The sequence below is a fragment of the Lactuca saligna genome, chromosome 3 (assembly GCF_052625555.1).
Source record: "Lactuca saligna cultivar CGN05327 chromosome 3, ASM5262555v1, whole genome shotgun sequence".
Classification (NCBI taxonomy): Eukaryota; Viridiplantae; Streptophyta; class Magnoliopsida; order Asterales; family Asteraceae; genus Lactuca; species Lactuca saligna.
Genome location: NC_136419.1, coordinates 31,677,282 through 31,700,091, shown reverse-complemented (window position 1 = coordinate 31,700,091; position 22,810 = coordinate 31,677,282). Strand labels below are relative to the sequence as shown.

Sequence of the window (22,810 nt, the reverse complement as noted above, 5' to 3'; positions counted from 1 at the left end):
TATTAAGAAAGAGGTTATTATGATTTATTAATATGTTATATGAATAATATATTAATGGAGAAATCACACAATTAAATTAATATTAGACAAGAATTAATTTTGTGGCTAAAAGATATTAATTTAATATTAGGGACTTCAACTGTCAAATGTGTGATAGTTGAGTATTGGGCTGAGGAGCCTCTTGGACTAGGCATGGATGAAATTAGGATGTGTCCATCCATAATTTCGGCCCTATGGCCTCATTCCAAAAGCTTCCTTGGATAGCTTAAGGCCTAAGTTGTCCATTAGGGTTTTTGACTGAAACCCTAACATCTCCAATATAAATAGGACCCTTAGTCTCCAGAATTCGGCTACCCTATTCCTAAGAGTGCAAGAGTCAAATTCAAGAGCCTCCAGCCTATCTCCAAGATCATTCTTTTGCTATTGGTGTTTGTAAACCATTAGATGAGTGACACTTGTGACTCTAAGCTTCAAAGACAAGAAGATTCAAGCAAGCAACAAGAGGTAATGATCTAGATCTAATTTGTTTAATTAATTTCGAATTATACTCATTAGATCTAGGGTTTGAAAGTCTTGGATAAATGAATGTATAATTAGAGAAACCTAGATCCAAGAATTAGGGTTTGCATGAGCAGATAGGATGTTCTTTTGGCTCAAACCCATCAAGAAATATGTCATTTTCTTTTTCTACCCTCTTGATTTCACTTTCGTTTGTCCAACAGGTGAGTTTCACTTTCACTTTCACATTACTTTTAAACATAATTTGATCTAATTTTTCTCTTAATTATGTGTTTATCATGTAGAAATCAATGCATTCAGTGATAGATAGGCAGAATTTGACAAGAAAAACACAGAGATATTGGGTGTTTCAGTAGACAGTGTGGTAAATTCAAATCCTTCCTTTACCATGATTTTTTCTTAATACAAAATTTTACATTATGATTTATGAATTTATGATTCTATTTTCTTTTTTCTTAATACAAATATGACCCAATTGATTCTTGTTGTTGTTGTAGTTGTTGTGTTGTCTTTTGGATGAGCTCAAGCACATACAACAAGCTATTGCATTCCTGGTATGCATATAGATATTATTGCCTAATAAAAATCATTTAATAATCATGTATATGAGTCGTAATGTTGGTTTTTTTAGGTTACCCAGCAAAAGCAAAACAGGACAGTGCATGAAATACCTGTAAGTTTGTGGAGATTTTGAGATTATATTTTATCATGTTTAAACTTTCAGGTTTTTGCTAATCAAATGGTCTAACTTAAAGATTGTGATGGAATATGCATGCAATATACTGTTCTCGATGAGCTGACAAGATCAATGGATCTAATTCAAGGCTATGTTGTTTTTGCTGGGTTGTTTTTTCCTGTTGTTGTTTTATGTTTATTGTTTGTAATTTTTCATTTTCATCATCTTTACTTGTTAAATTTCACTTGAATTGAAATGTTTTCTATGATTTTTTTTAATTATGGGAAGTGTTTTTAAATTTTAATAGGTTGTTATGTAAAAGATCAAGTTATTATAATGGTTTTATTATCATATCTTATACATTTGATGTTTGTAAATGTTAATATCCATGCCATACACTCTATAATTTATAAATAAAAAGTTTTATATTTAAGAAGTCGGGTACTTGGAACCGGAACCGGTCCCGGCGGTTCCGGGAGCGGTTCCAATTTTCTAGGAACCGATGTAGGCGGTTCCGGTTCCAATAATTTAAGAACCGCCGGTTTCGGAAGCAGTTCTCGTTACAGCAAATTATACATAACAATATGAATAAATTACTTAATTAAGTATAATGATTTTTCAAAGCATAAATAACATGAGTATGTTTGTTCGTTTGACATCTACTTTCAAATAAAAATTGATTTGATCAAAAGTGGCATCTTTGAATAAAAAGTTAGTTAAATTATCCATAACTTTACGCGATCCATATTTACTTATTATATATTCTTTTAGTTTATTTAAATAAGAATTGACGTGACTATCCAAATAACAACATTCTTTAGTCAACATTGTAGTTGTCAATTTGAACAAATTAAATTTAAATAGTAGAATGCATGCGACCTAGCATTTTGATTCCACTAGCTAGAAATAGTCAATTAGGCACTACATATTATGCGTTCATTCCTTTTATAGATTTTATTTCAATAGGAAAACTTGTGTCTTGAAGGTATGATATGACTAATTATATTTTGGTTAAGTTGGTCTCGTTAAATATTTTTGAATAATCGTTAAAAGTATATTACTTTGTTAACTAGAAGCATCGTGTTACAATTACTAGTCATGTGGGCTAATATCGATCGGAATCATGAATAAGAACAATAGATGTGTTTCTGTTTCTTGCCTGCCTAAAGATTTGGTAATTATGTATCTTCTTCTCGATTTCTAAATCATATAATTACAAATATAATAACACTTTTACAAGAACCGGCCATGGGCAGGCTATACACTAACACCTGCCGTAGTTTGATCAGAAGAGGAGACTTTCAAATGTTCAAACTTAATTAGATATTAATGAATAGAGAATTCAATACACCAATGTTGAAGATTTCCGCATGTTTGGTGCTTGAAGGAATATACATTAATTTGGTGTCGATTGCCGCTCCGATAGCTAAGGCACCTTACCGTCTAGCTCAGCCCGAGATGCAGGAGCTGTCTATGCAGTTTCAGGAGCTGCTAAACCGAGGGTTTATTCGTCCGAGTAGTTCCTCTTGGGAGCATCGATCCTGTTCGTGAAGAAGAAGGACGGGTCACACAAGATGTGTATTGATTATCGGGAGCTAAAAAAGATAACGGTCGAAAACCGTTATGCACTTTCGAGGATCAATTATTTGTTCAATCAGCTATTGGGTGCATTTGTGTTTTCCAAGATTGATCTTTGGTCGGGGTACCATCAGATGAGGATATACTGAGGACAACTTTCAAGACTCGGTACGGGCACTATAAGTTTGTGGTGATGCCATTCAGGCTCACCAATGCCCCAACAACATTCATGGATCTCATGAACAGAGTGTGTAGGCTGATGTTGGATCTGTCAGTGATCGTGTTTATTGATGATATCTTGGTCTATTCTAAGACCAAGGAGCATCACGAGCAACATCTGAGGGAGGTGTTGGAGACATTGAGAATATAAGGGCTATATGCCAAGTTCTTAAAGTGTGATTTCTGGTTGCGAGAGGTATAGTTTTTAGGGCACATTATCAACGAGGAGGGTTTTTCGGTTGATCCAGCCAAGGTTGAGGTGGTGGTGCAGTGGGAAGTATCGAATAACACATCAGAGATTTGTAGCTTCTTCGTTCTAGCGGGGTATTATTAGAGATTGATCTAGGATTTTTCCAAGGTCGTTGTACCATTGACCTGTTTGACCAAAAAGAATGCGACTTTTTGGTGGGGCCTAGACTAGCAGTCGGCATTCGAGACCTTGAGGCAGAGGTTATGTGAGACCCTGATTCAAGTACTACCTGAGGGGCTTGATGATTTGGTGGTGTATTGTGACGCATCGATCTCAGGGTTAGGGGCAGTACTAATGCAGAGGGGACATGTGATCGCATACACCTTGAGGCAGCTGAAGCCTCATGGGGCGAACTACCCCACTCATGACCTTGAATTGGGGGCGGTGGTGTTTGCCCACAAAATCTAGAGGCATTACTTGTATGCAGTGCGGTGAACCCATCTTTGCTGACCACAAAAGTTTGAAGTATTTGATCGATCAGCAGTACCTCAACATGACAGAGGAGGTGATTGGATGTGCTAAAAGATTATAATTGTGAGATCTTATACCATCTAGGGAAGGCCAACATGGTGGCCGATGCTTTGAGTCAAAAGGCGGCTGGTTCTCCGATCGGGAACATTTGTTTGAGGATGACAATGATCTCTCCATTGTTGGATATGATCTAGGAGGCTTAGGTGGAGGGTTTGAAGAGAGAAAATTAGAAGTTGGAGAGGATTTGGGATCAGATTCCCTTGTTTGTTCGACATGGTCGGGGTCTTTTGGCACACTGTAGCCGAGTGTGGGTTCCGATATCTGGAGGATGAGATAGAGGATATTGGAAGAGGCACACAAGTCTAAGTTTACTATACATCTGGGGCCACAACAATGTATAGAGACCGGAGACTGAGTAACTAGTGGCCCTGCATGAAGTGGGAGATCATCTGGTTTGTGGATTGGTGCTTGACCTGCAGGAAGGCCAAGGCCGAACATCAGCCGCCTCATGGCAAGGTTCAGCCGATCTGTTTATGTTTGCGTACTTCGAGGATGAAGTCTAGTTCAAGTGGGGGAGAGTTGTAACACTCCAAATCAAGTGTTACCTTTGAAGCCCTTGAAATTATAAATATGGCATAATGTTCCCTTAAGTATGTTGGGCATACTCATGATATGGCATAATGTTCCCTTTGGTATGTTGGGCGTACTTCATGAGTACGCTTAGCATACCATGCATGGATGATCGCTGAGGGACAACACATATGTTGCGCGTACCAAAGGGTACGCGGGGAGTACGTGACAAATGCTCAAACCCTAATTTCTGAACTTAAGACCTATATAAGCATCCTTATCTCATTTAAGCTTCACCTTAACCAGCCTCCTTCACTCTCAAACGTCCCTGAAAACCATAAAATCATTAGAGAGTGTGTTCTTGAGCTTGTGGGTGTTTAAACATCATCCTTTTGGTGTGCTAGCTACAAGGAAGAAGAGGAATCAAGCTTGAACGACGAAGACCTTGTGGATCTTACATTTTCAGCTGCTTAGGGAGCTTGAGGAGGTAAAAATCTTTCACCTTGGTCATCATTTTCATTCCTAGAGCTAGGGTTTTCTCTTTAGTCCCTTTTTGTGTTCTTGAACCACCTCTTGAGAGTTTAAGAAACTCCAGAGCTTAGGGAGGATAAATCTAAAGTCCTTTGGTCCATTCATAGCATAAAAATGGAGTCTTGAAGGGTGTTTTGACCTCATGCATGGATTAAGACTCTTGGAAAGGTCTTAATGGGTTGTTGGGAGCATATGGGACATGCAAAGGCATAAAGTTGCCAACTTTATGCCTTGGGACGTCTTAATGTACTCAGATCTAAAGATTGGACATTGGAACATCAAGTATTAATGTACTACGTTGGGCGTAGTATAGCGTACGCAACGCGTACAACATACGGACCCAGTACGCTAAGCGTACAGGAGTGGTACGTAGGGTGTACGCACTCAGATAGGTTTGGACTTGTTTTGGGCTTGTAAGCCCTTTGGGCCCTAATCAGTCATTGGGCCTGGTTACGTTTTGAGTTAGTGGGCTAATTTATCTATTGTGGGCCATGAATGTTATGGTTTGGCTTTATTCGACCATGAGGCCTATTAATGATATTTGGACATGGACTTTGGGCCCATCAACAATAAGACACTTTTGGGCCATAAGGAAAGGACTTGGGGCTTGGGTCATTTAATTGTATTATGTTGAATCCTTATTGCTCAGCATGGGTGGTCACATACTGTTAGGAAAGCGGCTTCGGATTCAGCAGACAGAGGTGAGTCTCCTCACCATACCAATGAGTTGAAGGCACCAAGGTCGGCCCATTATGTGTTATGTGCAATGCTAATTTATATAGTGATATGTGGTAAATTAGTTGGTTATATGTTATGTGGTATGTTAGTTAGTTCTTTATGTTGCATGAATGGCACTTGGTTGTAAGAACATGTAGGGGTGCCCATGGCATTCCAGGTAAAGACCATGGGGGTGCCCATGGAACATGGCTAAAAGACCATGTGGGAGTGCCCATGGCATTCCAAGTAAGACCACGGGGGTGCCCATGGCACATAGGTATAAGACCATGTAGGGGTGCCCATGACATCCTGGATAAAGACCCTGGAGGGTGTTCTGGGCATCCTTATATGTTTATATGCATGGTTTATGTGATTGTTATGGATTATGAGGTTATGTGGATTAAATGGGGTATGCTCTTGGGAACTCACTGAGCATTAGCTTATAGTTTGTTGATTGTTTTAGGTACTTCAGATCCTAAGGGCAAGGGTAAGGTTTGATGGTGCGGCGTCCACTCTCCCGCATTTCATATGGGGACACTATGATATTTAAAATAAAATGTTGATATTATGGATTTTGAAAACAATGCACTAATGAATAAGCCACTCTGCAAATGTGCTTATGGTTGTATTACTTGTGATGGTGCACTAATGAATGTAAAAGCATATTTTCCAATTATTCCACTTACACTTAATCAACACCGTGCATTTTTTAGGGTGGTTTGACCATTATTAACCACCACAACACAACCATCCGACCACCAATAGGTGTTGGTTTTAAGAAGGACTTATTTCTCATCCATTTGGTATCATAAGGAGCACAATTGGTTGTAACCTAACCCTAATACGATGATTTTGAACGTAAAGTTCCTAACTCTAAATCCTCATTAAGCTAAGTATCATGACCTTTAGGTTAATTTGAATTACATATAAAGACAGCCTAATGAGTAACCACTAATTATGATAAAAGTATTAAAGTGAAAGCTTAATCACTAAGTCCTTCATGGGACACCTAAAGTGACCTAAAGGTTAATATGATCAATTTCACTGAATCTGTCCTCGAACTTCTAGAAATCATACAAGACTATCAGAAGCTCCAAAAATCATAAAGGTTAGTTTTCTAGAAAATTTGATGAGTCTAGTTTCTCTAAACTTTGAATCAAATTACCAAATTACAACTCCTTGAAAGGTATTATTCACAATCTTCTTAAACTAGTATGTATTGTCACATATTTCATATGTTGTGTTTCAAAAATTATTATAAATTCAATAGAACTCCAAATGTCAAAATTCCAGGGTCTATAGTTAGATATGGATGTCTAGTTTACTCCATCTCATGGGCTTGATGAAATTCATAGTGCTACTAACATCAGTTTTAACCATAACCAAACCGATCCATCTATGATTATCTAAGAATCATTTCATGTTACCATATACCGACTTCTCTATGCATATGAAATTATTTTCACAATAGCTTCCATCGACCTTATGTAAGTTCGGTAGTGAATTTACTATGATAGACCAGGCTAGACATACCGACTAAGCTACGATATAAAGTAGGATAATCTATCGGGATGCCTATCGAATCCAATTTTGGAACTTAATCGAATGGTGATATGGGATTTTAGTGTTGTATAATAACACACATAGAATCTATGTTCCATACTTTTGTTGATATAAAAATAGTCGTTTAAGTGAATAAACAGGAAATTCCTAAAATATAATTTAAGTGTGCCAAGGGATATTATAGCAAATTCTCTAGTGAACTGACTATTAAAGAAGCTCGATGGAAAGCATTGTGAAAATAATGTAATGCATATAGAAGCTGGTATCTGATAGCATTGAATGATTGTTAGATAAAAATAAATGAATCAGTTTGTGTAACACCGATTCCATGTATGACTCTAAATTTCAGTGATTTATGTTTCTGGGTGGTCACGGAATAGTAGAGTTCCATCACGGCGTGGTAATTCCTTTTGGGTCGCAGGTTTTTGAAAGGCCACCACGAATGGCAATATGTGGCACGATGTGTTAGCCGCTGTTGGACAAACCCTAATTTCTAGGGTTTGCACCCTATTTAAGACTCATAAACCCTGAAGACCTTTTACCCTCATTAGCCTCCATTGCCCACTTAGTTCCTTTCAAACCCTAATCTCCATTGGTGGTGTTTTGAGCTCATTTTGGTGTTTGGTGTCTATTTCAGAGGGAAGGAAGCCATTGGAAAGCAAGAACGAAGCTCCAAGCCTTGTAGATCTAAGTTGTACACTTCTTGAGCAACCCCTAGGAGATATAAAGTTTTCAACTTGATGATTATCTCTCTATATCTTGCTAATGTTAGAAAGTATGTGCTTTTGTCCCATATTTTTGGTCTAAATGAGTATGATGTGGCGGACCCCCACTTAGGAGCCAGGGGAGGCCATTCCCCCCCCCCCCCCCCCTGCTTTTGAAGCTCATAATACCTATTATACATAAGCAAGTTATAAAATATTTACTAGAATGAAAAATTAGCCCTCCCGTTTTCCAGATTTTTAAGTATAAGCAATACATTTAATTTATACAATTTAGTTTTTAACTAAAACAATAAATACCTGATGACAAGCTTTCAGAAAATCACTAAACAAAATCACACATCAAAACTAATTCCCTTTTTTTTAGGAATCTGTTGTAAATAAAAGCTATATACCGATTAAATCTATAAAATAAATAATATCCAAAGATACAATCAAATTTAAAACCATTTAACTTTGAGTTTAAGAAATCTATAAACCTAAAATTATATTTTTGACGCGGTGAAAGACCTCTCAAAACACACTGGAAGAACAATGCCGTACGCTTAAATCGCTGCTACCTTTGTACGCCCTTTTGGTGTTCATCGCATGTGTTTATGGTATGGTCTCTATTTCTCTCACTCGTCTTTGTTGGATGTCAGAGCCGGTTTTCCTCAAGTCCCACTGCTCTGTGGGTAGCCTATTTTTTCCTTTTCTCTATTTTTTTCTTGGTTATTTAATACATAAAGAAGAGCTTAAAATTGTGATTAAACCTAGTCCCTATAACTGGTCCCTATAGTTTGCAATGTGACTACTCCCTGTAAAACTGTAAAGTTGTCAAGCTAACAAGCTCACATTGCTCTTTTATTGGATTAAACTATTTATTTTTATGTGTAAGTTTATTGTTTATTAGTATGTATAAATCAATTCCGACATTTTAAATATTTAGATGCTTATTACTTGTTTGTTGATTTATTTAAAAGATGTAATTGTGAATAACTACATAAACATTAAAATAATCCTTAAATTTACATATATGATCCATTTCATATAAGATTTACATATATGATCCCTTTCGTACCTACCAAATGGAAGTAATTTAGTATGACTAAAAATTTACTTATAATTGTCATAATTTTGAACCATATAAAACAATTTTTATATTGAAGTTTTGATTTCGGCCCCTCTAGTTCTAATATTCGTGTTCCGCCCCTGTGAGTATGGACTAATCAAGATCCAATGAGTTTCCTTTTTGGATGTTTTTGGGTGTTTAGAGTTATAAAATAGAATCTTGACCCTTTCTTTTCCTCCATGCATGCATTTGATTACTTGTTGCATTTTGAAATGTTAGTGTTTATGATTTGGACACTTTATAGCCATGAAAGTTCATAAAGTTTTAAACTTTATGAACTAGAATGCTATTTGGGATCAAAAATGAGTTTTAGAGGAAAGGACTTCAAGGATTAGGAGCTTAATGTTTAAGCCATGTTGAGAGTTTGCTCTTTTGAACATAGAATTTAAGATCCTTATTCGTTGGATGGACTTAAGGGATAAAGTTGGAACTTTATCCATTTAGACCCCATAATAGACCAGATTTAGGCTTTGGAGCCCCCAGAGATGGAAGAAATCTGCTTATTCCATTAAGAGGTTCGAGGAATAGTAACCATGGTGTGGTTTGGACAACCATGTCGTGACGATTGGGTTAAGGCTCGTCTGTTTTGGCATTTTATGGCCACAACATGGCCAAGGAAGGCCACAACGTGGCGGTTAGCTATACGTTGAATTTTGGACTTTGACCAATTTTAGCCAAGTTAACCTAAGTGTATTTTGGGTATTTTGAGTTGTATTTGAGATTGGTTTGTATCTATTGTATAGGTGACAAGTAGAGCTGAGACTCGTAGTAGAGATCTATTCATCTATTTGTTCAGACTAAGATGTGCGTTTTCCTTACTGTACTTATGGGTCGAAGGCCCCAAGGTCTACCCATTGAAGTTGATCTACTGATATGTATTGATTGATGATATGTTGATTATGTGGTAGACATGTATGATTATATGATGGCTGTTGATATGCGTTAGACTAATAGATTTGTAGGACTACCTGTGATTCCTAGCTATATGATTATATGTCCGTTGAATATGTTTGTTATCAATTATATATGGACATATTATGTTTTGGTTGAGACTACTGCTTTGTGTTGTCAGTCCACAGACCAAGGCAATCCAACTAGGAGGTTGTGGGCCAGAGCAATCCAACTGGGAGGTGATGGGCCAGGGTAATCTAACTGGGAGGTTGTGGAACCAATACGTTATATGCAAGGTAGTCCAACCCGGATGTTGTGGGCCATGGTAAGCCAACCAGGAGGTTATGGACCCAACATGCAAAATTTCATATAATATTGTTTGTGTTGTGGTAATTTGGGGGAACTCAGTAAGTTTTGGCTTACAGTTTCAGTTTATTCTTTCAGGTACTTTTGATGACCGTGGAAAAATGAAGATGTGATCATATACATTTTCCTGTTTTTATGATATTAGATCTTGGGAAAAGCTCTGATTGTGTTTATACATTTGAAATTATGGTTTCGTAAATACCATATGGTTGAAATGGGTTCTTTTTTTGAAAATTTTAATTTTCTATGTTTTTGGGATGTTATAGTTTAATTATGTTGAAAGTCGATGTTAATAGCACGTTGATCAAATCAAATGTATGATGCTTTCGGCATTTATTAAGACAACATAATAGTTTCTAAAGGTATCAAATATGATTAAGATGTATACTTGATATCCCAAAAACATGTTGGTCGATGCATGCACATTGCCTCCTTCATGTGGTCGTGTACAAATGGTTTCTTCACATCTAGCGGATAGATAGGCAGATGATAATGTGTTCTTCTTTTCGGTTTGACAACCGGTGTGAATGCCTCATCACAATCTTCTCATTGACATTGAAACGACCGTTAGCAGCAAAACAGGTCTTGTATTCGGATAGAGAACCAACTGCACGAATGTTTCACTGTGTAAACGTCCAAACGACCATTGGCTGGGACCGTAGGTGGTAGCAACCAAACAGACCTTGTGTGCGTAGGCAACTTGCCGATGTTTGATCCCCAAATTTCACCATATAAGTCTCCAAATTTTATTTTGCCTAATTATCACACAATTTCTATTTTTATTTTATTCTATTTTAGATTATGTGTGTTCATTACTATCTGAAAATTCTACTTCTATTTAGGGAATTTTAAATGTTAATTTTAGTTTTTCCATATATTAAATAATAATGTATTAAAAGTGTATAATTAAAAAACTTAATCATATTTTTTAGGTTTTGAGTACTAATTAAGAACGGAGAGGAGCGTGAAGCCGGTTCCCAAAATGCCTATATAACAGCACAGCATTTGAATTGATGTTAAAAGTAAAATCGCTATGTTATTTGTATGCTTATATTCCAAAGTCAAAGTCAACACTTTATCTACAAACTAGCTAGTCCCAGGACTTGGTATACGGCGGCAGGAAATTAAGCACATATATTTTTAAGAAATATTTTCAATTTATGTTTGAGAAAAATATTTTTTTCATGAGATACGTTTTATTTATAAGTTTGATAATTATTATAAAAACCTGTGTAGTTCAAATTTTAGCCAAGATTTCAATCAGAAAGCTAAAAGAAAAAGGCTAAAAATCTGAAAATATGTAATCAATTTGTTCACTGCTTCATTGGTTTTCAGAATGCGAATTTAGTAGTCTATAGGGAAAAAGTCAACACGCCATATATCTTCAACGCTGCACCTGTATACCCTAAAATAGAATCAGTTGAACACCATCCACCTTCCCGCATTTTTCAAACATCTTTGAATTGATCACCATCCTCCTTCCGAGGTTTTTCAAACACCTTAATTTGAACCGATCACAATTTTTATAACCCCATTTGAAGTCAACTGTATGCTCTCTGCTGTATATAAATACGCCATTGCTATTGATCAAGCTCACCAAATTAACTAAACATGAAGAAGTGTCAACTTAGATCTTCAGTTTTGCTCATGGTTCTAAGTTTCTTGTTTTCTGTTTCATGGGCAACGTCCTTATCAACCTCAAGTTCTGGCGATCTAATAAGCTGCCTACAGTCCAACTCCAACAATGTCACTGCCATTTCTCAACTCATTTTCAGCCCTGTCAATGCTTCCTTCCTACCCATTTGGCAAGTGGCAGTTCAAAACACCAGGTTCCTTAAACCCTCCACGCCTAGACCATCAGTGATCGTGACACCTATGGAGGAAACCCTTATAAAAACATGTGTATACTGCGCCAAGAAACACGGCTACGAGATCAGGATCAGGAGTGGGGGCCATGACTACGAGGGCCTCTCATACACTGCTGATGTTCCCTTTGTTATGCTTGATTTCACCAACATGAGGTCTATAGACGTGGACGTAGCAAAAAGGACTGCTTGGGTCCAAGCAGGCGCTACGCTTGGTGAACTCTACTACAAAATTTCACGAGAGACGGATACCTTGTATTTCCCGGCAGGTGTTTGCCCTACGGTGGGTGTTGGTGGTTACATGGGCGGTGGTGGCTACGGAAACCTGTTGAGGAAATACGGTACTGCAGCCGATAATGTTCTGGATGCTCGCTTCATGGATGTTGATGGGAATATTCTCGACCGGAAATCAATGGGAGAAGATTTGTTTTGGGCGATCCGAGGAGGTGGATCTTCAAGTTTTGGAATTGTTCTTGCATGGAAGCTGAGCTTGGTTCCAGTTCCAAAAAAAGTAACTGTCTTTATACTCAATAAAACTTTGGAACAAGGGGCAACCGAAATCTTCCATAAATATCAATACGTTGCACCAAATATCGATAGAAATTTGCACATAAGAACTCAAGTTTTTGCCGAATATATCGGCAACACCACCAAGAAAACCATAAGAATTATGTTTGAAGGAATATATCAGGGCACAACAGACACATTGCTTCCGTTGCTTTACAGAAAATTTCCAGAGCTCGGTGTTACCCGAGAGATTTGTGAAGAAATTAGAATGGTGCAGTCGACCCTTGTGTTTTGGGGGTTGCCAAGCTCAACCCCGACCGAGATTCTTACGAACCGATCTGCCATTGCCAAGCTGAACAACAAAAGCAAATCAGACTACACCCGGGCACCCATCCCCATAAGAGGACTCAAGAAGATATGGAGAAAGCTTATCCAAAACGATGAATCGGCGCTTCTGATGATCAATCCATTTGGCGGAAGGATGGCTGATTTCTCCGAGACAGCAATTCCGTATCCTCATAGAGCGGGGGTGTTGTTACAAATTCTAAAGACTGTCAATTTTAACGGTCAACCTTCAGACACAACCCCTACGTCCCTCAGGAGGATAGCTTGGCTGCGAAGCTTGGATGCGTTAATGACGCCTTATGTGTCAAACAACCCCAGAGAGGCATATTCCAACTACAATGATCTGGATTTGGGTGTTGGAAGTACTAACTACCAAGAAGCAAGTGTTTGGGGTGAGAGATACTGGAAGAGGGACAACTTCAAGAAGTTGATTCGAATCAAGGCCAAAGTTGATCCTCACAATTTCTTTAGGCGCCCACAGAGTATTCCTGTTTTCTAAAACCCCCCATCAGCTAAGCGGTTGAAGAAAGACCCAACAGATGCATTTTATTAATTCTTTTAATTGTTTTCATGAAAAACTAGCAACAATGCTACTTTCTGTCAGCTTCTTTTCCTAGTGTATATGATCTCCATGCTAACAAAGATGTTTAAAAGCATGTGGTCAAATTCTAATTATGAATTTATCTAATAAATACATTGTCTTATCACTACTAGAAACTTGACCTTTAGCAACAGAATCAGCTACGGATTCTATCCGTAGCTAATCAACGACGACTTACCAAGGGATTAACGATGGAATGCACAAAAATTTTAACTAACATACTTTAGAGAGGCATTAACAAGGGATCACCGACTGATTGCTAATAATATCTCGACAAAAACATTTAATTGTTAATCCGTCTCAGATTAAAACATTTAGCGAGGGAATAACGATGGATTGCTAACAATCCCAGGCCTGGCCTCGCGAGTCGCTGGCAGAAAATTGTCGCCTCGTTTTTTCATTCCCACTTTTCTTCTTTTCTTGTTCGTTGGTTTATTTTCATTCCCACAGATATCTTTCCCAAAGCCCTAATTGGCCTTATGTCGACTCAAATCCCTCTCACATCCTCTTTGGCTTCCCTATCGATTCGTCTCCATTCCTCATTGCTCATCGTTTCCCTGCCACCGCCGTTCAATCTTCTATTGTCTCTTCAGATCTCTTAGTATAACTTCTCAGCAATCTCCAACCGAAGAGGAAGGAGAGTTGACTCTCAAATCCGCTCGAGTCACGTTTCCGATCATGGCAACTAGGAAAAATTGACCACAACTAATCACCTCCGTCATTTGGAGTCAATGGCGACTCGCCCGTCGGGTGCCGTCATGATACCAAAGCTGAATGTCGTGATACTCGGAGAGTCTCTTGCATCCGAGGAGGACGATCTCGTATTTCCCGGTCACGATTTCTCCCAACAGGCACACGTACCCTCTCCTCGAAAGGTATCATCCTCAAAATTGATCAATAGCAGATCATCTGCATATATTGTTTCATTTCGTCGGAAAAATAGAGTCAGTGTCGAGTCAAATACATAAGTTTTGAACTATAAAGGCGATACTCTAGTTTTGATTATTGAGAAAGGATTGGTGGCTACATAAACATATAGATCTGTTATTTCAATGAGAATATATTTTGACCTAACAAGAACAAAGAGGACAGAATTCCTATTTTCATTTGAAGTCTTCTACTTTGGATTTTCAAAATACGAAGTGAACTATAATCACAAGAAGGAAACATGACCTATTCGCTGTTCTTTTTAATAAACATTTTCATCATATAATCGGTGATTTGGAGCACCATTTCAGTACTTAGAGATGTACAACATATCAATTGAAGATCCTGGTGGCTTTTGGTATGATATTGCGCATCAGAATTCTATTGGAAAGAGAAATGGGGTCAATAGGTTTACTCAGAGAATCTTGATGTTAGAAATGGGAACATCAAAATTGAGGTAAACAATACTTTTATCTTTCTGTCATCTGCCTCTTTCATCTTGTATCACATGCCTAATCAGCTATTGGCCATTCCTATCTATCTACTCGGTGGTTCAAGGGTGGCATCACCAACATCTGTTATAATTGCTTGGATAAAAACATAGAGTCTGGGAATTGCGATAAAGTTGCAGTTGTTTGGGGCTAATTGCAAACATGGCCATTCTCAGGCAGATGTTTGAGGAATTGAAAAAAACCCTAATTATGGCCCTTCTTAGGAAGATGTTTGGGGCTAGTGCCAAGAAGGTCTTTCTAAAATTCTGACTCTTATCTCTTTTGTTTAATTTTATGTCCCTCTAATCGGATGATGAAACTGCCTGTTCTTCCTGAATTTGGTTAATTTACAGGTGAAAGTGGAGAAAAAAACCTGGAAAGTTGATGTAAGTATCTCCCTTATGAATTATTTGTTATTCCTGATTATGCAGAGGTACCTAACAAGATTGAAACATGGCTGTTTTGCAGGCTGGAAGTAGAACTGTTGATTTGGAACTGACGACTCTTTCAAGCACCCACCACATGGAGCTGAACCCAAGTGATGCTGGGTTCCAGGAGCGGTACATTGTTCAAGAAATCATTAAAGAAATGGCAAAGAACAGACCAATTGACGTTAAAGGCAAGAAGGGTTTCAAAGGTTTGCAAACAAGTATTCTTATATATATATATATATATATATATATATATATATATATATATATATATATATATATATATATATATATATATATATGTGTGTGTGTGTGTGTGTGTGACATCCGTCCTACCAATGTACTCATGGTGTTTCATATATGTTGTATCAGTATTAGTACTCAATGAGGTTGATAAACTTTCAAGAGAAGCACAACACTCTCTAAGAAGAACAATTTAAAACTTCAGAGAAACTCAAACAAGCTAATGAAACAGATCATCGTGCTGAAGTTAGTGTAAGTAATTGATTCCTTATCAATTCTCATACACAAGCACATCAAAAAATATTTACACTCCTTTCATGGTGATTGATTTTTGTTTTTGTTGGAATGCAGACTAGCAAAAAGATTATAGATGCTAAACTTGCAAAAGATTTTCAAGCAGTTCTAAAAGAATTTCAAAAAGCTCGATGCCTTTCAGCTGAAAGAGAGACAACTTACACTCCTTTTGTTCCTCAAGCCGTTCTTCCTTCAAGGTAGATTTCCAATTCACATATGGAACTAAATTAAATTAGCTTTGTGAATTAACAGATTGTTATGGTTGTATTTGCAGTTATGCAGCCAGTGAAATCGATATAAGTTCAGACAAAAACTCATAACAATGTGCACTTCTTGTGGAATCTAGAAGGTGAGGTGTTGTTGTTCTTCCGTTTTTACCTTTTTATGGCCATGTCATCATTATTTTTATAAGTTCTTTCTTTGTGTTGTGTAGACAGGAGGTAGTATTGAGGAAAGAGAACAGGGGATTCAAGAAATACTGTATCAAACTGGGGAAGTAAATGAGATTTTTAAAGATCTTGTTGTTTTGGTTCATGTACAAGGAGCCATGATTGGTAAGTAGCTTGAAAGTACAGTCTTGAAATGAAAAAAAAAACATAAGTGCAATGCTATATAAAGGAAAGTAAATTACATGATGTTTGTTTTTTCAGTTGATATCGGGTCAAATTTTGAGAATTCTCATGCTGCAACTGCACAAGCAAGAATCCAGCTTTCAGAAAGTATATTTATTGGTTAGTTTATGTTATTTGTTATTGTGTTGATGAGGGTTCTAATTTTAAATATTTGTCGTTTGATCCTATGCTGTGACAGCTCATCAAAGGTTACTGAAGCTGTTCATTCTGGTTGTCTTAATGTGCAAATAAGTGCACCAAAAGAAGACCAAGTCAGTATTTGCAATTTCAGTTTTAGTAGGGATGAATAACTGATTGATTATACATAGGAATATTAATAGGGATTTATGTCGAACTTTGTTTTTTTATTCAGATTGTTAACGTTCTGGAATTTATTGGCAAAAAGGAGTTTAAGGAGGGCTTTATTGTCATTTGAGACATGCCGTGTCCTGCAGTTAAGATCAGTCTTGCACTTTTTCTTGTGTTTTCTTGTGTCCAGCAGCTAAGATCAGTTAAGACCTTCTCAGTGGTCCATAATGGTTGATACAAATGTTCAAAGATCAAATCCCAAAAGAGAAATTTCTGAAGACTAATATGCAAACATGGTATTTTCTTTCACAAACATGTTTTTTTTTATATATTTTTTGGTTGGAATCGGAATTCAATTCTATTCTAGTCTTGTATTTAGTTTAGCTTCAAATGAGTAGACAATAATGTCCTTCATCAACAGAAAATCATGTTTCCAACAAATACCATGTCTCATTCCATTGCAGGAAAAAATAAGTAGAACTTGGTTCACCTAATTCCATGGGGTCTAATGGGAATCGGAATGCAATTCCATTATGGTCCTTTCGGATGCAATGCAAGATATGAAGCAATGGGGAATATGTATGTGAAAACTCAAAATATGAGACAAAATTGAGATTATGGTACATTATACTTAGAAATAAAAATCAATGAATATTAAACTTTGATATTTGATGATTTTGATCATTTTGGTAAACATTGATATTTGATGTTTTTGGATGTTTTGTTAAATTTTGATATTTGTTTTTAGTATTTTAATATTAGTGTTTGGTTTTGGATTGTATAGTTATATGATTCCTTTGGTATTAATTTGTTATTGTTTAATTTGGGATTGTATAATTTTTTGATGTTTTTAGTATTTTTTTGTTTTAGATTTGTAATAAAAAAAAACTAATACTATATATTTGCGAGGGATCAGCTATGGAAACAAAAAAGAATCACATCTAAAATTTGCTAGTGATTAGCGACGGACATATGAAAAGACATATATAGAGGTTTGCAAGGGATTAGTGATGGAATATTTTTGTTGTTGATATCCTGAATAACGGTGGTAAGGGACCAATTTGCGATGGATATTCCGTTGCTAAAGTCGTCGCAAGGAAAAACAAGTCCGTCGCTAAATCTCTAGCTAAGTCATTAGCCATGTTATATTTGCCTATGGAGCAAGTCTGTCACAGATCCGTCGCTAAAGACCTTTAGTGACGGAATAGCGACGGATTTATCTGTCACAAAAACCTTGTTTCTAGTAGTGTATTAAGACATTTTACATCATATTTCTTTCTTATACTTCCTCTTGTCTAAAAATTATGTTTTTTTAATAAGATAGTTTGGCTCAATACAACTTTAGACTTGGGATATGTGCTATGAAAAGAAAAACAGGTTATCTGTATCATTTGGACGGCCTAAACCGAACCCGCCATAGAGTTATCCTGTGGGGGTAAATCCTGAAACATTATGATCAATATTTTGGTAGAACAATAACGTTATAACATTAAGCTTTATTTTTGGACTTTCACAGCTCAATCTATCTAAACGTATAAAATCTATAAGATATTAAATAAACTTTATTTAATTAGAATGGCGGCCCACCAAATTTTTAGTATGTGAGATTGAAACCCAAAACAACTTCGTTTGAATGCTTAATTCTAGAATAATCAGTATATGTGGGATCCTGCATGGACGTTGATATAGACTTCCCATATGGTATAAGAGTATAAGTTGGGAAACATACATGCATGGGATATTGGTGCTAATGAACCCAAATTATACATAACCATATAAATAACTTACTTAATAATTATAATTATGGAAGTATAATAATTTTTAAAAGCATAAACAATATGAATATGTTTGTTCGTTTGACATCTACTTTTAAATTAAAATTGATTTGATCAAAAGTGGCATCTTTGAACAAAAAGTTAGTTAAATTATCCATAAGTTTACGCGATCCATATTTACTTATTATATATTCTTTTACTTTATTTAAACAAGAATTGACGTGATTATCCAAATAACAACATTCTTTAGTCAACATTGTAGTTGTTAATTTGAATAAATTAAATTTAAATAGTAGAATGCATGCGACCTAGCATTCTGATTTCTCTAGCTAGAAATAGTCAATTAGGCTTTACATATGATGTGCTCAATCCTTTTAATAGATTCCATTTCAATAGGAAAACTCGTGTCTTGAAGGTATGAGATGACTAATTATATCTTGGTTAAGTTGGTCTCGTTAAATATTTTTGAATAAACATTAAAAGTATATTACTTTGTTAACGAGAAGCATCGTGTTACAATTACTAGTCAATTACTAGTCATGTGGACTGAGATCGATCGAAATCAAGAATCAGAAGACTAGACATGATGTTTTTGTTTCTTGCCTGCCTAAAGATTTGGTAATTGTGGATCTTCTCCTTGATTTCTAAATCACATAATTACAAATATAATAACAATTTTTACAAGAACCGGCCATGGGCAGTCTATACACTAACATCTGTCGTAGTTTGATGTCATAGTTTAATAAGGAGAGGAGACTTTTTCAAATGTTTAAACTTAATTAGGAATCAATGAATTAATAGAGAATTCGATACACCAATCCTAAAGATCATAATCTAACCGTATTAAGTACCAAATCATCTCATTTCCACTTTCTTTTCTTTTTCTTTGGGCAACAGAGAATAGCCACCACTACTTCCGCAATCACGATCGTTGACTTGTTCCTTCTTCCAGTGACAGCCACCAAAGGGTGGGTGTGTTTGGGTGGTGTGGTTAATTCTTGCCACAGGCCCTATGATTTCTATGGTCTTGTGAACTTGGTGGTCGATTGTCGTCCTTAACCAAGGGTAGCATCCTGCTGCTGCAGTAAGTGTGTGTGTGTGTGAATGTGTGATAGAAAAACGAGAGCTAAAGAACAATCGTCTTCTGGAAAGGAAGAGTTATTTATATACTAAACACGATTAGGGTTTCATTATGGTTGGGCCGCCATTAGTTTCTTTGGAAGATAGTAATATTAATCCGAATTAGGGTTACCAAAAACTAACGAGTTTCGTTAGTTTTACCATAATCACCCTCACGAAATTGAATTTTTCATTATGTTCCCACATGCAAAATTCGGTGAGGTTTTGGGGCGCTACCCCTAGACCCCGCCAAAGGGGCGCTGCCCCTTTGGAAACCCCGGACCCCCGACTAGTCATCGAACCGACTTCTGACTCGATCTTATACATGCGTGCACTCTGCACAACCCCGTACATGTATTAGAGTACAAACCATGAAGCCCCTTAGCTCACATGTTAATTCCAGTTACTTAAAATGACATGGTGACACTAAAATCACCAACAAGTATAATAATTTTTCACAGCATAAATAATATGAGTATGTTTGTTTTTTCGACATCTACTTTTAAATAAAAATTGATTTGTCAAAAGTGGCACTTCTGAACAAAAAGTTATTTAATTATCTGTAACCTTACGCGATCCATATTTACTTATTATACATTCTTTTACTTTATTTAAATAAGAATTGACGTGACTATCCAAATAACAACATTCTTTAGTGAACATTGTAGTTGTTAATTTGAAAAAATTAAATTTAAATAGTAAAAGGCATACGACCTAGCATTCTGATTCCACTAGCTAGAAATAGTAAATTAGGTTGTACATATGATGCGCTCAGAAGGAGAAGACGCTTATGGGTGACTTCGGCTATGACTACAACTATTGTCCTGACAAAAATAATTTGGCTAAGGAGTGCATGTTAAGGAGATTAAATGAGAAGAAAGAGGGAGAGGATAATGAGGCTTATTATCTCCGAAAGCTTGAGGAGTTCAAAAAGAAGAGAAATGTTGATGACACTAAACCTGCTTTGATTGTGTAGGAATAGGATGATGAGTTTGGAAGAGTCGAAGTTTGGTCGACTGATTTAGAGAACAAAGAGGTTCGAAGGCCAACTCACGGGAAAAGCTTCGTTGCGAAGGATTAAGTTTCACAGTTCAGTGGAAGATGCTTAATGGTTAGCAAAGACGTTTTAGAGAGAAAGGGTTACGCCACTGATGACGGTCGGGTCCCTAACAACTGCTTCGTAGCGAAACTTGTCTTGGAGCAGATCAGTGAATGTGAAAAGATGATCCGTAAGATAAATTCCATTCTTAATTCTCTAAATAATCCTGCATCTCAGATGAAACTGAATTAAATGACTTAAAATTCACATTTTCAAGTTTCAGTGATAGTCTAAAACGAACCCGTTTAACTAATTCTAATTTAACTGATCAACTCGGCAGGGTTTCGAACAAAAGTGAAGAGAGGCGCATATGGATTGAGAAGTTAGAATCAGATTTAGCAAGGTCTAGGGATGATTTAATTTATTCACAATGTGACAATGTGGGCATTTTAAAACAACGTAATATTTTTTGTTTGATTGCTAAACGTCTTTACTTTAATATCACTCAACTTCATATCGATTGTGAGATAGGAAAGAAAATTCATAAAATGATTTTGCTATTTCTTGAATTGAAAGAGGACGAAATCGATGCAGACTATTACAAGTGCGAATCAACCGTATCATCAGATGAAGTCTCAGATGCCTACAGAATTGGTCATGACAAAATTGAATCTTACATACAGTCCAAAGAACATAAAGAAATGTTAATACAAATTTTGGATGAAAAAGATACAGAAAAGATCAAATCTGAAACTATACCAAAATTTGACTCTCTATGTACTAATTTGAATTCAGAAAATAAACTTAATGTTGAAAATGTGTCTGAATTCAATGACAGTAACATGAGTGAGATTTCTGTAGAGGATGAGGTTGACTATTCATAATTTGTTAAAAGTGAACCTGAACCTGCGAAAGTCTTAATTTCTGAAAATTCAGTTGAGTTTGCTCGTATTTCTAAAAAATAAATCAAAGGTTTTAAAAGAAAAGGCTTTAGTTATCCAAAAGGTTAGAATTGTTCCTAACCAAGTATTTGCAACTAAGGGACTAAACAAAAATCAGACTTTAGAACTAACATCCCTGGTGGAAGAAGACAATGATGATGGGTGTGACAAATATTTTTGGACTGCCCCTATTGGCAATGCAGACGAAACCAAAGGTCTCTCTGAAATGATCTCTTGGAGAATATAGGGAAGATACGTAGTAGAACCGTTGAACAAGGTAAACTCAACCTACAAAAAGGGAAGTTTGAGTGGAAATAAGAACTTTCCAAATGATACATCATCCGAAAAAGGCTGAAACTCCTGTTAGAAAGTCAAAATCTAAGGCTAGTTTTCATAAGTCATCTAAGGAATTTGTTGCTCAAAAACGTCGAAGAAATGCCAGATATAATAAAAATCTAAAGGAAAGAAAGCATTTTTGGAGTCTAAAAGTCCTAACTTCGTTTATCAAGGAAAATCATCCAATCCAAGTGCTAAAGTCTCTTCACATCCGAAAACTAAATGTTTTTCAAAAGCTCAGTCTTAGTGTCCACAGGTTTCAAAACAAAAAGTTTATCAAAAATCCTCTTTTTCAAATCAAGCAAAACCTATGGAAAAGTCATAGTCTCACTTCTCTTCTAACAAGAATGCTTCACATTCTGCCAAGATATCAAAAGATGTTAAGGGCAAAGGAAAGGTAGTTTCGGAGCCTAAAATTCCATTTGAGAGGTCCGAAACTAACTCAAAGAAAGTTGAGAAGAAGTTGGTAAAGCAACAAATCAAATATAATCAAGGAAAAATATCCTCAAAGGATAAGAAATCAAAAGATAATATGGTTACTGTTTTTCAAATCGCAAAGAAAGATAACTCCACCTTGATTAAACGATCTTATTTAGTTGATGTTGCAATTACTTTTCCTATTTTTGTGAAAGCCTCACGTGGACCCAAACAACTTTGGGTTCCTAAATCTCTTTGATTTTTGTAGGTGATTCGTAACAAGCAGTTTGGCTCCAAATGGTACATTGACAGTGGCTGCTCACATCACATGACAAGAAGGAAGGAAGAGCTGAGAGAGTTTAGAGAACTGAAGGA

The 22,810-nt window shown here is 36.4% G+C and overlaps 2 pseudogenes; both read left to right on the top strand.

The window, feature by feature from the left end:
* The first annotated feature begins 11,641 nt into the window (after positions 1-11,641).
* Positions 11,642-13,586, top strand: LOC145035016 (berberine bridge enzyme-like 8 pseudogene; annotated as a pseudogene).
* A 1,496-nt stretch (positions 13,587-15,082) lies between these two features.
* Positions 15,083-17,098, top strand: LOC145035326 (syntaxin-23-like; annotated as a pseudogene).
* Positions 17,099-22,810: the final 5,712 nt, after the last annotated feature.